The 16,530-nt window shown below is 39.1% G+C and overlaps 1 protein-coding gene across 2 annotated transcripts in view; it reads left to right on the top strand.

Annotated features, from left to right (window-relative positions):
• The first annotated feature begins 435 nt into the window (after window positions 1-435).
• Window positions 436-16,530, top strand: part of klf12b (Kruppel like factor 12b) — a 53,290-nt gene continuing 37,195 nt past the window's right edge. Inside the window, exons 1-2 of one of the 2 annotated variants that reach the window (XM_067410711.1) lie at window positions 436-743; window positions 11,048-11,220. The gene's annotated coding sequence lies outside the window, so the exon portion shown is untranslated. The remainder of the gene's footprint in view (window positions 744-11,047; window positions 11,221-16,530) is intronic. The other variant, XM_067410710.1, reaches the window with a different exon arrangement.

Here is a 16,530-nt window from a genome sequence, read left to right on the forward strand (position 1 = left end):
TGATATGTTTTTAAATATTGTGATAAATGTGATAAAATGCCAAAAAGAATAATATAATGTATTACCATAAATGTAATACGGCAAGACAGTTTAATAATAACAATAATAATAATTTTAATAATAATAACATCAAAAACAATGTCAATACTACTACTACTACTACTACTACAGCTAATTAAATCATATTTATTTATTAGATTATTATTATTTACTTTTATTTGTTAGAATTATTAATTTAATGACCAAATAAAAATAAATAAATAAAATTCTAAAAAAAAAAAATTAAAATTCTAAATTTATATAAAGTAGGGCACTTTTTGTGAGGAAATATACCCACTCTATTTCTCTCTCTCTCTCTCTCTCTCTCTCTCTTCCCCTTTAAACGGGGAGGTACTTTAGTGTTTCTCCGCTGCCTGGGCTCAGAGACATGTCGGAAACCTCCCACGAGGGGCCCCGTGTAATTCGATGCATGCTGTTAAAGCTTAGAGTATATTGTCTTCTCTTGCTTATGAAGCCTCCACCCACCGGCCCACCCTACATTTAGCGGATCATGTGACCGTGGTAAGTCATTTGCAAGTACAACAGTTCTCTGTGAGCTCCCATTCATTTCCTGAGAACTGCCCTGAGCAGCTGAGAGGAGCAGAGAGGGGAGGGAGTCACACACAGTGAGAGAGAGAGAGACAGACAGACAGAGAGGACTGTATAAGGAAGACAGTTTCTGTCGCTCTGCAGCTCCTGGTCAGGTCTGTGTAAATTTTATTCTCTCTTGCCGTTTCTCACTCTTCTTTTTATCTTTGAATACTTCTGTCTTGTTTGTTTGTCTCTGCTCCGTGCATCTTGTTCAGCTGTCACTGTAGTGTTACGCCAAATGACAAGTCTGATGCTGTCCAGCTTTCTATAAAAATCGTACAATGCAGGTGGCCAAAGACATGATGAAAAAAAAAAAAAAGCATGATGTAATTTTTTTGTGTGTGTGTTTTCCACTCAGTTTGAAATACGTAATAAGTGCTCTGCACAGTGCTGTAAAAGTGGTTTGAAGTGTCTCAGTAGAGTTTTATTATTTCTCTGATTCATTAGGAGTGTAGAATTTTATATAGGTGTTTTGGAGAAGGTTTTTTTTTTTTTTTTTTAAAGACAAAGTGGTTTTCTGGGTTAAATATTGACACTGTCAGAGTAGCGTGTGCGAGGAAAGTGAGCTGGAGGTTTCTGAGCGGGCACTGTTCCGCTCTCAAAAAAGTTTGATCCCCCCCCCCCCCGTTCGGCATGCATGCATGAGCGTAAGTGAGTGCGAGTGTGTATGAGTGCGTTTGCCGATGGCACGTGTATCTCCGAAGCGATGACAGGCTTCCCGGTGAGTGGAGTTACCGTGGTGACAAACTGGGGTAGGAATCAAAGACTCAAGTGGTGGAGGAAGGACAGCGAGGGGGCGGGAGGCAAGCGTTTGTATGTGTGCACCGGGGTGTTGCATGGGTGGTGTCGTGGATGTCATCTGCTCCTCAAGGAACAGTCATTGGTATTGATGGCTTGCTGTCAGTGACGGGCTCCTGGTCTGTGGGCTGGCCCGTGGCTGTTCTTTTCAATTAGACCAGACCTGGCCGCAACTGACAGCGAAGGCATTTGTTCGCGGAGAGAGTGGTGTGGAGGTCGATGTGCATTTGTGTGTGTAATTGTGGTTGGAGGTTGAATTCCTTATGTGTGTGTGTGTGTGTGTGTGTGTGTGTGTGTGTGTGTGTGTGTGTGTGTGTGTGTGTACTTTGGTACTGTGTCCTGATCTGTGTGACTCTTCACAGTGCTAATGTTGGTCACTCAGCCTTAAACTATGAGGCAGCCACTGCTGCTCAAGGCTATTCTGCCAGAGAGATGAGGTTATTTAATGCTTTTATGGTTAAGACCCTTGCTACACTGAGTGTATGTGTGTGTATTGCCCAGAACACTAGTAAACGATACTATTGCTGCTGATACTATAGGTCATGTTGACCACAAATGGTATTTAGTGGTATTCAGTAACCAGCCATTATTGTTGTTTTTGCTCTTTTTTTGGTTAAAGGTTTGAATAATGCCTCAAATTGTGTGGCTTGCTCAGGAGAGTTGTGCTAAGTGATCCAATTTACGGTTTTCACCTGGCAGACCATAAAACAGGTGGGGGAAAAGCCCTTAGATTTACATTGAATGACGGATCTTTAAAGCAGTGTCTTTGAGGTGGCCTCTTATGTCTTGGGTCAGTAAGTAACCACCTAGCAACCATACAGAACCACACACCTTAACAGCAACTGCATAGCAACATGCTACAAACCACTCAGAACACCCTTAGCAACTGCTGCCAAAGCCCTGGCAACCACCCAGAACACCCTAGCGTTGTGGCCGTGAGTTTTGCACAGACAGGCAGCATTTACACTGTCTTTAGAGAATCAAATGGATCGTTTTTTTTATTTTAGCATGTTTAGGTTGGTGTTCAAATTTACATTTATTTTGGTGCTGCAGCTTTTCACATTTTTTAAAAATGTATTCAATAACATTTTTTTTAGATCTAAATCCATATTTCAGGATATATATTAGTGCTGTCAAATCGATTAATCACATCTAACAAGTTTGTGTGTGTGTGTGTATATATATATATATATATATGTATGCTGTATGATGTGATTAATCGATTTGACAGCACTAGTGTCTGTGTATATATACACTGAACAAAATTATAAACGCAACACTTTTTTTTTTGCCCCCATTTTTCATGAGCTAAACTCAAAGATCTAAGACTAATCTAAGTACACAAAAGGCCTATACTCTCAAATATTGTTCACAAATCTGTCTAAATCTGTGTTAGTGAGCACTTCTCCTTTGCCGAGATAATCCATCCATCTCACAGGTGTGTCATATCAAGATGCTGATTAGACAGCATGATTATTGCACAGGTGTGCCTTAGGATGGCCACAATAAAAGGCCACTCTAAAATGTGCAGTTTTATCACACAGCACAATGCCACAGATGTTGCAAATTTTGAGGGAGCGTGCAATTGGCGTGCTGACTGCAGGAATGTCCACCAGAGCTGTTGCCCATGAAATGAATGTTAATTTCTCTACCATAAGCCGTCTCCAAAGGCGTTTCAGAGAATTTTGCAGTATATCCAACCGGCCTCACAACCGCAGACCACGTGTAACCACACCAGCCCAGGACCTCCACATCCAGCATCTTCACCTCCAAGATCGTCTTAGCCCAGCACCCAGCCAGCTGCTACAACAATCGGTTTGCATAACCAAAAAATTTCTGCAGAAACTGTCTCAGGGAAGCTCATCTGCATGCTCGTCGTCCTCATCAGGGTCTCAACCTGACTGCAGTTGTATACCCTGCATACCATGACGAGATCCTGAGGCCCTGAGTGCCATTCGTCCACGACCATCACCTCATGTTGCAGCATGATAATGCACGGCCCCATGTTGCAAAGATCTGTACACAATTCCTGGAAGCTGAAAACATCCCAGTTCTCGCATGGCCAGCATACTCACCGGACTTGCCCCCTATTGAGCATGTTTTGGATGCTCTTGATCGGCACATACGACAGCGTGGTCCAGTTCCTGCAAATATCGAGCACCTTCGCACAGCCATTGAAGAGGAGTGGACCAACATTCCACAGGCCACAATCAACAACCTGATCGACTCTATGCAAAGATGTGTTGCACTGCGTGAGGCAAATGGTGGTCACACCCCAGATACTGACTGGTTTTCGGAGTAAAAACAGTAAAACTGCACATTTTAGAGTGGCCTTTTATTATGGCCAGCCTAAGGCACACCTGTGCAATAATCATGCTGTCTAATCAGCATCTTGAACAATATTTGAGAAAAATAGGCCTTTTGTGTACATAGAAAAAGTCTTAGATCAAAAAAGTGTTGCGTTTATAATTTTGCGCAGTGTGTATATATATATATATATATATATATATATATATATAAAACATATGTAAAACATGTTGGACACTCTGATAAAAATCCAACCTTTAATTTGATTCATTGACTTTGTGAAGTATAATTGTTTGACACTATGGCCCCTATCAAAAGAGTATTGGAGGATTTTATCGGTGGCTCCGAGATAGCAATCAGCCAGATAGAGAGCTCAATAATGGGACCCAATAATCACAGGACAGCGTATCTGCTTATCACCTTTACTTTACGTTGTGCTTGAGGATTCCATTAAAACGGTCTCTCCAGCCACACAAGTGGACCCTGCTGGCCATGTGGATCGAGAATTAAAGGTTAGCACCCTTCTGCTCGAAGGAGCTTCTCACAGGTGGGCTGGGGATAGTGAATTATTGATGGAACTTGCCTAAGACTGGACACCTTGCCGAAGGGATTATATGGGAAATCCTCAAAAGACACCCCCAGAGCTCCAGCCCAGAAAGTGGGCTGGGATTGAATCCCAGACCGGCCCCATCTGTACCAGGCTCAGCCCAGGGGACTCAGGAATGCCCCTGTGGTCTACATAGCTGTCGGCTCCAGCTGATCAAATGTTCAGCTTTGCCCCCAATCCTGCTTTAGTGACAAACAGCTAAAGAGCACAGCACATTCAGAGCGCGGACATGTTGAGTTAATGTTGGGTCTGTCACCGGGCCTGTCCAATGACACAGAGAGTGTGTCGTTTAATGATACCCTTCACTGCACTAATGGATCCAGGTGTGTGTTCTACGTAGCCAGACTAAACTGAATGATTCTGTGGTGCATACTGTGAAATAGTATGAAAAATAATTTGTCATTCCTTATTGGATCATGACATACAATATGTCTTTGCGTTGACGCTGGTTTCATGCATGTCAGTGAGTAAACTGAAGCATGTGACAGACAGAGTGTGTCCTTCAATAGAGTAATGACTCATGATTGTTTTCCAACTCAGAAAGTAATGTCATGATTGTTTGGTAATAAAAGAGGGACATGGATGCCACTACTCAGTATGTTCACTCACTTTCTGTTTGACGTGCACTATAAGAAAAGGAATGATCTGAGAATGTCACGAGTACTAATTTCCAGATTATTTATTTATAATTAATTAATAGATCAATTTTATTTATTTATTTAGTTATTTCAGAAACAGTTTGTCCATTTTCCATTTTGAATATGTTACAATCATGTATTTATTTATTATTTATTTATTTCATGAACCATTTTCCATTTGACATACGTGCTAAGAAGAGGGATGATCTGAAATTATCGTATTTATTTATTTATTTAATGAACAATTTTCAGGCCATTTTCCATCTGATATGTTTCTGAAAAGGGGGACAACCTGAGAAAGATCGATTTCGTTTTTTATTTATTTAACAATTTTAGGCCATTTTCCATTTGATATATGTTTCTAAGTAAGGGGCCTATCTGAGATTTTCATAATCATTCTTCATCATATGTGTGTAGTGCTAGGGCTGCATGTTTTTAAGGGGAAAGTATTAACAGGATTAACCGACATGGGAAAAATTACGTCCGTTAGAGGTTCTGAATTTTGCTTTCGATTACTTTTCGATGGTTTTTCCAGCCCTATTCAGTGACCACACAAAAACTAACCAAGATAAGATTAGGTGAAAGAAGTGATTGTGGGTAACTACCGTGTGTCTTATGATCTCTCTCTTCCTCCTCATTTCAACATTTCGCTAAGCTGACAAAATGTTCTAGTGTGTGTCCTCTGGTGTGTTCAACCCTTGACCCTCGTGTCCAGCCCTGGTTTGTTTACTGAAGCTGTGTGTGGTGAGGGGGGAGGGATTATTGTTGAACACTCTGACACAGAAAGCAATATGTGGAATTTTACATCTACTTCAAGTACACAAATGATTCACGACATATATCACTATTCAGTATCAGTAATTCTAAATATACCCTACACTCTTTATTTGTCATGTATAGTATGCAGAATGGTCTTTATGGCATGAATATCTGTAGTGATTTACTTACATATGCCTTTTTTTAGTTATTAGACATGGTATGGCTCTGCCTGACAGTAAGAGAAATCAAAGACTACCAAACCTGCGCTGTACACTATCTATGTGCTGTTCTCTGCCTGTCGTCATGACAACACCAATAGCGCACCTATCTGCTGTCCCTTAACCTGAGATGACTTTTGGAAACTTAATGGAAAAAAATAAAATCAATATAATCCTTCAAAGCATAACAATACATACAGGATTTTTTCTGATTTGATTTTTTTTTTTTTTATTGCTTAGTCAGGGGACTCAGAAACCATCAGTAGGACATTTGGAGATATGCATGAACTTTGTTAGCAGTTGTAGGTCCAGCGATCTGGGGGTTGAGAAATAATGCAAACAACATATGGAATCAATTACGATCCAAAGGCAAAACACAGCATGCATGGCTCAGCTTTGAGAGACTCGAATGTAAGTCAATGTCATATAGTATAACTTCCCTCCAGGCGACTAGCTCAGACCCGTACCTGGCACTTAATGTTGGATATTAGCAGAAAACTTGGAAAAGTAAACTGAAAAGCAGACACTACATGGGAAGTACGAATAGAAACCCAGCTGCTTATTCTATTAAGTGAGGCTGTGGGTGCCGGAATGGGTATTTTATTTTATTTTACACTAACAAAAGGTACAATCTAAAATTATCCTGAGTATTTATTTAGTTTTTTATTCATTCATTTATTTTTCTGGCCATTTTTAATTTATATATGCTCTAAAAAACTTAACATATACACATACATATTTATTTATTTGTCTCCACCCATCCATCCATCCATCCATCCATCCATCCATCCATCTGTTTATGTTCAGACTCATACCTGGCACCTAAATCTGAATATTAGCAGAAAACGTGGAAAAGTAAACTGAAAAGCAGACACTGCATGTGAAGCATGAACATAAACCCAGCTGCTTATTCTATTAAATGAAGCTATGGGTGCCTGAATGGGTCAAATTTCAGGATAAAAATACCCTCATGAGGACTTCCTGTTTTATTTTAATGTTCAAGTAGGTTGAACTCTGAATTTTTGCTCTGTAGTTGTTATTTTACTCAGTGTGGCAAGAGTGCCGGTTATAGATTTGCAGAGAAAAACAGAGCGTGCAAGATGACTGTGTGCTGTGCTTCGTGTGTGTTGTGATAGTGTGTGTTCTTGTTTGGCACAAATGCCATTGCTCAATCAGAGAGCGTGTGTAGGAGGTTCTACAAGAGGATGTGAGCTGTGTAAATATGCACGTTCTGAAATTGTGAATCTGGGTTTACATGCTTTTTGGAAGGGAGATTTTTGTGTAGGTCTGTCCTTTTCACATTTAACCTACCAAAATTCTGTCGGAATTTAGTTAGCAAACTAGCAAGTAAGTTGGCGTTTGAGTTTTTGCATTGATACCTGGTTTTGTTTATCTCAAATGTATATGTGTGTAGGGGGAGGGGGCCGGTGTGCAAGGCTTTGAAAGGTTGCAGAGAGGCGTCTTAAAGAACCTCTCTACCATTAAGGCTGGAGGATGAAACCAGCCCCCCCAAGATATGAGGAGTGGGTTATTGTACTGATGATAATACACTCCACCACCTCCACCCACAGACCTCCAACCCTCCTCCCATCTACCTCCGCAAACACACTTAACAGTCTCAATACGTTGTATAACCTGCACTGCTATACATAGTACGACTGCTCTTACTTCCACATGATGTACGGTGAACAGTAGAATGACATGCTATGAATGAAAGGCCTGAAGCTGCTCTCCTTATATAGCATTGATGGCAGTTGTGTAACTGCAAGTGGCATTCAAGTACACGTTTCAATTGCTATTATTTACAGAAAATCACCAGTCCTGATATGAAATTGTGTGGTATAACTAGACCTAATTTTCTAAAGAGAATGTGAGTGCTGCTAACCTATGCTAAGCTAACGACTATGATGCTAAGGTGTTATCAGGGCATTATTCAGTTGAAAAGAAATTATGGTTTTTGAGGAAAACATTCCAGGAGTTCTCTCCATATAGTGGACGTCAATGGCTACCAACAGGTTGAAGGTCCAAATTGCAGTTTCAAAGGATTCTACACAATCCCTGACAAGGAATAAGGGTCTTATCCAGAGAAACAATCTATCATTTTCACACAAAAAAACTTCTAAATCGTCCGAAATCATTGTTTTACAGTTTTTTTGGTAAAGGGTGTTTGACTTAGTCTTTGCACGTTCGCTATGTAAACACTTGATCTGTACTTCTGCCTACTTCATGCGTGACCTTTCCAACATAATCACGTAATGCGTGGCGCATCGCAGAGCTAGTGCAAGATGAGTGATTGTGGTTAAAAAGTATATAATTTGACATATGGCAGATGACAGATCGTTTCGCCTTTTTCCTTGGCTGGGATTGTGTAGAGCCCATGCACAGCCGTATTTATCATTGATAATAATAAGAAATGTTTCTTGAACACCAGATATTAGAATGCTTGATGAAGGATCATGTGACGCTGAAGGCTGGAGTTCAGTTATTTTTCATTGTAATAATATTTCATAATATTTCTGTATTTTTGATCAAATAAGTGCAGCCTTGGTGAGCATAAGAGACTTCTTTTAAAAACATTAAAACATTTTTACCGACCCCAACCTTTTGAACAATAGTGTATATCATTTGTATGTACATTTTATAAGCATATGGATTAAACATTTGAGTTTAGGTGAGTAAGTAAGTCACACTTTACTGCTGTAAGTATAAAGGTGAATATTTGCCCTAAGCATCTGACAATGCACAGCTCGAGTGTGAAACGGTTTTGTTGTTTGCTCATCTGTGTGTGATGTTTTCTTTGGATGGAACTTCTACCTTTCCAGCAAACAGAGCCACCCCGCAGTCCACAGCTGGTACGAACACAAATGGCCCTTAAAAGTTAGCTTTGGACACCTTTAAATGGATATACTTGAATGCTGCGGACAGCTGTGAGCGCCTTCTTAGCAGGCGTAGGATTTGAGAGGAGGGGCATTCTTCTTAACCATCAATCACATCACAAGCAATTGTGGTTGTGTGACAAACGGGATGTGCGTTTCTAATGCGGAGTTTTTTTATTTTTTTATTTATAGTAATAGCCAGAGAATGAACTGACTTTCCCAAATAGGACTGTTGTGCAACAGAGCTTATAATTGCAATGGTCAAAAATTCACACTGAGAAAGTGGAGGGCTTTTTTTTTTTTTTTTTTTTACAGCAGTGACATTTCTGACGGTCAAGACTGTCAATGTATTGGTCACATGTCAGTGACAAGACTGATTACACTGGGCTGGGTTCATTAAAAGTGGATTAATGACATGTGAATCAATGTGACATTACCACTACATGACTACTCGTTAGTCATAATGACTTGTCACAAAAAAACAAAGAGGTTCGATTTTTCACTTCTGTGGTTACAGTACAGCATGCTGTAACACTGGCAGTACCAAATGTCCTCGTTTTCTTGTTTTTTTGATAGCCTGTCCTGGTTGTAGCTGTCCTCAGAAATTTCCCCATTTATTTAATTATATGTGTTTTTACTGAGATATTGCCCATTATAACCTACAGTGTGTAATTTCTTTATTTTATTTTATGTTATTTGAAAATAACAGGAAATTATAGAGTAGAACAGAATTAAAACTGCTATGCATTACATAGCAATTCAGTATAGTAAAGGCCTGTACTCACCTGGACGAATATCGCATGCAATTATCGCCGACGTTTAACACCTCGTGACTAAACAAAAGGGGCCAATGAGTGTGCACACCGACATGAAAAATGACAGGCGTAAAAACTAAATTTTTAAAAAAACACCTCGGGTTAATTTTTTTTGTTTGACGCGCCGCGTTAAAAACTGGCCGACCAATGGGATTGTCGCTTTTGTTCACGTGCCTGGAGCTGCTGAAGTTACAGTAAAACACGAGTTGGTGGCGCCCAAGCACAAAACGGTCTTGCCGAGCACATATTGATACCAAGACGACGAAGAGAAGGTAAATAGACGAGGAGACTCCTACAAACTATGGGTGCTCTGCCAGTTCTCGGCCACACCAATACAGTTTTTTTTCTCTTAAACATTCAAGAAATATAAAAATATAAAATTTCATAAATATGTTTATTTGCACTACCGTTCACTTGCACTACTGTCATTGTGATTTAGTTGCACTACTGTTTCTGACTACCATCTCACCATGTCATGTATATGCCATCTATGCCATTTTATATTTGCATTTTTATCTTTAATTTTATTAATATCATAAATGTTTATTTGCACTACCGTTCAGCACAAACGCCATATACTGTCAGGGAGTGAATTTGCATGTTCACTTGGTGCATCGCCAGTGAAAATCGATAAGCGCGTGCTATATTTGTCCCGGTGTGTACAGGCCTTTACTTCCTGTAATAATGCATTATTTGTAAAGGTGCCGCAGCAGAACAGTCTTTACAATTGTTATAAGTATGCGTTGATGTCTAAATGTTTTTTTTTTTTTTTTTTAAATAATTTTAGTATTATTTATTTATCCTATTTCAGTATTTATCAATAATTTGAATTAGCTTTTTATTTTTATATTTTCAGTGTGTTTAATTGTTTAGTTTAATTGTCATGTTTAATTTTAGTTGAAGTTTTAATATTTTTGGCCATTTTTATTAGTTTTTTTATGTTTCTATTTAGCTTTAATTTTTTATTTCAGTTTTAGTAATTTTAGTACTTCAATTTAAACTTATTTCAGTTAGTTGCCAAAGCAACATTTCTATTTTTCTATTTATAAAACAGATGTATGATGCTTGGTAACCATTCTACTAAACATTGCTGAAGAGCTACATTGCTTGGCAGAAGGATTATTATTTGTTATTAAAAAGCTTTTACATTTTTGTTGCTGTGTTTATTTTATGAAACATTGCCGGCTATAACTGTTTTATAAAAGCAATAAAAAAGCCCTTTAAAGCTGTGGGTTACAATGTTTTTTTTGTTTGGTTTTTTTTTTGGTAATATTTGTATTTTGTTTTATTTGAGCTTTATTTAAGTTACTAAAAATTATTTTTAAAAGTTTTTTTTAGTCAACAGTACTAAAGTAGAAATGTCCCCGGTTTTCATGTCAGAAATCTGGTCACTTTACAGTTCGCCAACTGCAGACTTCTGACGTGACGCACTCTGAGAAGGAGAGAAAGAGAGCGAGAGCTGTGAGGCATTGCTGGTCAGAGGCAGTTCATTAGCTTTCTATTCTGAATTGGAAATGAGGTTGGATTTCTAGTTCCTGTGCAAACTGAGGGCTTGGAGGGAGAAAATATGGGGTAGGAGCAGCATATCAGCACATACACATTCCTTATTGATCCAGCACAGATCATCAGCATTTAAGTCCACTTCTCTCAGCTAAATCCCTCTGCGGTGACCACGCCGCCCATTCCATACCTCTAGGAGCAATTGAGGTTTTTGTGTCAGGTCTATTTTAAAGCACGGACCACTGAGACCACTGCACTTTAACTAAAGGGGGAAGGGAAGAGGTGTGCTAGCAGTGGCTGGGGTCACCCCTCTCTTGTGCAGCCTACCATTTCTGATTATAAGTAGGTGTATGTAACAGCAGATTTCTTTGTATTTAACGCCAGGGCTGGGCCATATAGCAAAAAAAAAAGAAAAAGAAAAAAGTTGATATTTTCATTATTTAAAATGTTAATATATTGTAAGGAAATCTTGTTAAAAATAATCATATACATTTTTGTCACATCACACATTTTATTAAAATAAAATATTATATTATATAATTTTATTTTATTTTAAAACTCAGTTTCCAGCAAATATATTGTAAAGATTCAATATATTGCCCAGCTCTATTTCTACTCTACGTTGCTGTTAAAACAGTATGATACTGTGCTGAGATGGATACAGGTGTAAAGAGTACCTGAAAACCATACTTGAGTAAAAGTACAGATACCTTACTGCGAAAATTACTCCATTACAAGTTATACGTCACCAATTCCATTCGACTTGAGTAAAAGTCTTAGAGTATCTCATTTAACAGTACTTAAGTATTTTACTCGCTGAATGTCGGCTAAAAGATGCACTAGTCCTCAACACCTGAGAGACATGCCAGTGAAAAAAAGAAACAGTTGATTTGTAAGATGAGAATTCATGTTTATTTTCTAAAATCAAAATAAAACTAAACACCTCATTATTGCAATAAATCAGTCTCAGTTAAACTCAAGTGCTCAAAAAGGCCATAAATAATATCCATCAAAAAGGTCTTGTCAATATAGCTAATAAATAAAATAATGTGAAGTAAAATCAAAAAGTCAAAGTCTACTTGCACTGGATGTACTGGGTTCAGCCTCATCACTGGCTGCAGTCATGACCTCATCTCATAAACCAAACATCAGCGATTCACAATTACCTGCTAATGCACTCACATTCATGTAAAGTAGCCTTGTTGACAAGTTAGGGTGAGTAAAGGCAAAATGCACAAGACATAGTACCTTCAATGACCTTAGATGCCGATATCGCTTCTTTATAGCAGAAATAAACTGCTGCAGAAAACGTTGGGTGCTATGCAAAATGTAATGTGTAATTGCATTACTCTTCACAAATGTATTGGAGTAAAAAATACATTTACTTGCTCAAAAATGTAGTTAAGTTGTGAGTAAAAGTTGCCAATATCTTTGATACTCAGTACAACTACAAAATAGCCAAAAAAATACTTAAGTACAGTAACTCATTACATTTACTCGAATACTTTACACCTCTGTGGATACAGTAGTGACAACAGTTTACATTATGTGTGAGTACTAGGGTGATATGTTGGAAATTCATGAGAAATACTTCAGAGGTCATAGACCGATTTGTCTGAGGAACCAAAGCTCAGGAAGCCAGACAGGTTTACGAGAAGCTGCAAAACCACACGAGTGAAAAAAAACAACAACAACAAAAAAAAAACAATGCCTTTGCTTTAGCTGTAAAGACGCCCCTTTGCTGAATTGAAAGCCCATCACTCTGCATCCTGATACTTCAAACAAAATAGCTAAGCTCTGACTAAATGTGTCATGCATGTGTTTAGCCCTTTAATTCTGTTTTCATAAACTTTGACTCAGATTTTTCAGCTGAAAATGCTGATCAGGACCAGCTGATATTGTTAAGGATGCAGATATTGTTCTGTGGTAATTGTGGTAATAGGTAATACATAAAAAAAAAAAAAAAAACATAGTTATTTTTAAACCATGATTATTATTATTTTTTCTTAGCATTACATCCTACTGTATGGGTTCCACTAAATGTTTTTGTGGTTTTAAAAAAGCATGAGTGAAGAGTGGACTCTGACTCCTCTTTTCTCCTTTACTCCCTTTTACACAACTCATGACCTCTCACCCCCATAGCACTGACCAATCAATAAAATAAACCTGGCTGATACTTTATCTCGTAATATTATGTAATATGGCAAAGGATTTGAGAATAATAGTTTTATGCATATGTTTGAAATCATACCGGGAGTTTTAATACCAGATTTCTTCCCTTTAGTTTTTCAGTTTTTAAAAGAACTGAATGGCTTAATTGGGCATGATTTTTCTTGCTCCATCTTTGGTATACAGCAGAACCAAAGTTTGTCTGTGTGCAGCTTTTTATATGTGAGTAGTGTGGACTAAGGCAGTATCTCATGGACTAAGCTGTCTTATCCTCATTGAATCACTGACACAGGATCTCCCTGTGCAGAAATAGCCAGAGCCCAAGGGCATATTGCTGGACTATGGGTGCTTCCGTCAGCCTGTGTTTTGGAAAGTTGGCCTAGTGTTTACAAGAGCCTCAGCGTTCTATTAAAGGTCTCGCACTTCCTATCAGGTGTGTGAGGCCTAGTGATGGGGGTAGTAGGATAAAATTGATGTACAGTACAGAGTCTTTTTACAGCTGCCGTCTTGGATGGGCCCCAGCATTTGACTCTGCTGATGGTGTTTAGGGCTTGCATGTTTTTCTGGATTATGCTCTATGCATCTTGATTGCATTGACATGACTCTAAAAGCGGCATGTGAGAGTAGTGCATTCCCTTGTGACCTCATTTTTTTTGTGTTTTGAGTTTATCTGGTCATGTCTTTCAGCACTCCTTCTGTTCGTCTCTGAGTCAGAGTACATTTGTCACACTCAGAAAATAAAAAGAGCTACAAGACAGCAAATCTGCTTGGTTGGGGGCCCGAGTGAATGACAGGCATTGTTGTGTGGCTGTTTTTAGCCAGAGGAAAATGGCAAAGTGGGCTCCCTGAGGTGAAGCGCTACCGTCTGGATGCGCAGGGAGGAGAACACACGCTCAGATTACTCAGCTGGTACTGAAGCAGCACATCTCTCTAGAGCTCAAATAAAAAAAAAGGTCCCAATAGCGGCCAAAGTCTTAGGGCAGACTTGTCTGCCAAGGAAAATGCTCCTTATGAAATGGAAAGTCTGAAGTCATTCACAGTATGCCAGAAAAGATTAAGCAAAGAAATATGGTTGACTCCGAAGTTGGTGGAGCGTTGGGGTTAGAATCTACACTATCCACCAGTAAGAGATGTGGATGTGGGAGTGATTGTACAGTATATGTTATGAGGTTTCCTGAAATTAATTCGTTGTTCAGTTTGTGTAAGGGAAGAAGTCCAGTAGTACATTCCTCTTTAAATGCCATACATACTCTGACAGTACCTGAGAAGATCTTAATGTTGCACCAGTGAAAAAGCTTTGTGAAGTGTCAGATGTGTATGTATATACAATATCTCACAAAAGTGAGTACACCCCTCACATTTCAGCAACCATTTTAGTATATCTTCTCAAGGGACAATACTATAGAAAAGAAACTTGGATATATTTTAGAGTAGTCAATGTGCTGATGGAATAGCAGTATAGATTTACTGTCCTCTTAAAATAAACATACAGCCATTATTGTCAAAATAGCTGGCAACAAAAGTGAATACACCCTAAGTGATAAAAGCTGTATGGCGTTTAACCATGCAAAGCCACATCTCCTATTCATCATGTTCATGTTTTTGTCTGCTTGACAGGACCATACAAATTTGTGTATTTTGTATTAGAGCATTTAAAATTTGGTGCTTTGAGTACAATTCTCTCATACTGACCACTAGATGTTCAACATGGCACCTCATAGCAAAGAACTCTCTGAGGATTTCAGAATTGTTGCTGTCCACAAAGATTGCCTAGGCTATAAGAAGATTGGTAACACCTTTAAACTGAGTTACAGTACAGTGGCCAGGGTCATACAGGTGGTTTTCCAAGACGGGTTCCACTCGGAACAGGCCTCACAAGGGTCGATCAAATTAGTTGAATCCTCGTGCTGTGTCAGGTGCAGAAGCTGGCTTCAAAAAACAGATGCATGAGTGCTGCCAGCATTGCTTTAGAGGTTGCAGAAGTGGAAGGTCAGCTTGTCAGTGCTCAGACCATACACCGCACACTGCAACAAGTCAGTTTGCATGGCCATTGTCCCAGAAGGAAGCCTCTTCTGAAGCTGGCTCACAAGAAAGCCCACAAGACAAGATCACAACTGCCTTGCTGAAGAAGGTGAAGGTGAAGGTGATGGAGTGGCCAAGTATGTCTCCAGACCTGAACCCTATTGAGCACCTGTGAGGCATCCTTAAGCGGAAGGTGGAGAAGCACCACATGTCTAACATCCAGCAGCTCCGTGATGTCATTATGGAGGAGTGGAAGAGGTTCCCAGCAACAACCTTTGCAGCTCTGGTGAATTCCATGCCCAGGAGGATTAAGGCAGTGCTAGATAACAATGGTGCTCACAAAAAATATTGACACTTTGGACACAGTTTTGACATGTTCACTTAGGGTGTACTCACTTTTCTAAATATACTCTCTACTATATACTCTCTACTATATATATATTTCTAAAACCTTTTCTAGCAGTTTATGACAACAGATACTAGTCAATACATCAAAAAAATATCATTACCATGATACCCCCACCCACCACCAAAGGTTAAGTTCCTGTGTCCAGCATGACCGTAAATGGAAAGGCGGTATTTTGCCTGCATGTTTTCTGCTGGTAATGACAGAGTGCTGACTTGTCATATTTGCTGTATATAGAAGCTCCAAAGTGGGAAGTAAGCTTGAGCTCTTGTCTTGCAGACATTGTCTGGCAGTGGCGAGAGGAAGCCTGATTCTCATTGCATCATATGGACTGTTTGAATTTTTGACTTTAGTGGTTACAGGATTTTTCAGAAGAAGATTAGCAGGATCTTTATTTCATTAAATGCATACATGTAGATGTATAAGTAAAAGTAAAAAAGTTTGGATTTTTACAATCTTTTGGTAGCACTAGTGGTTCCGAAATTGCACACTTCACCTTTAATATTTCGTTTTTTGTAAATCAAAAGGCAAGGTAATCTATTTACAAGAGCTCAGTGGGGAGCAGCTCTCAATAGCTCTTCTCCTCAGTGTGGAGTCTGATGTTACGTAAAATGCTGTTCTTTTACTCTGGTTTAGCCTGAGAGGCTCTCTTGGCATGTTTGAGTTCAGTGTTCTTGTCTGGCTCTTGGCTGGGCTCCAGTGTTTAAATCTCTACCTCCCTCCTCAACCACCGCCTCCTCCTCCTCTTCCTCTCATCCCCATCCTCATTTCCCCCTTCGGCCCGT

Source organism: Chanodichthys erythropterus, chromosome 14 (genome assembly GCF_024489055.1).
Source record: "Chanodichthys erythropterus isolate Z2021 chromosome 14, ASM2448905v1, whole genome shotgun sequence".
In the NCBI taxonomy this organism is placed as follows: Eukaryota; Metazoa; Chordata; class Actinopteri; order Cypriniformes; family Xenocyprididae; genus Chanodichthys; species Chanodichthys erythropterus.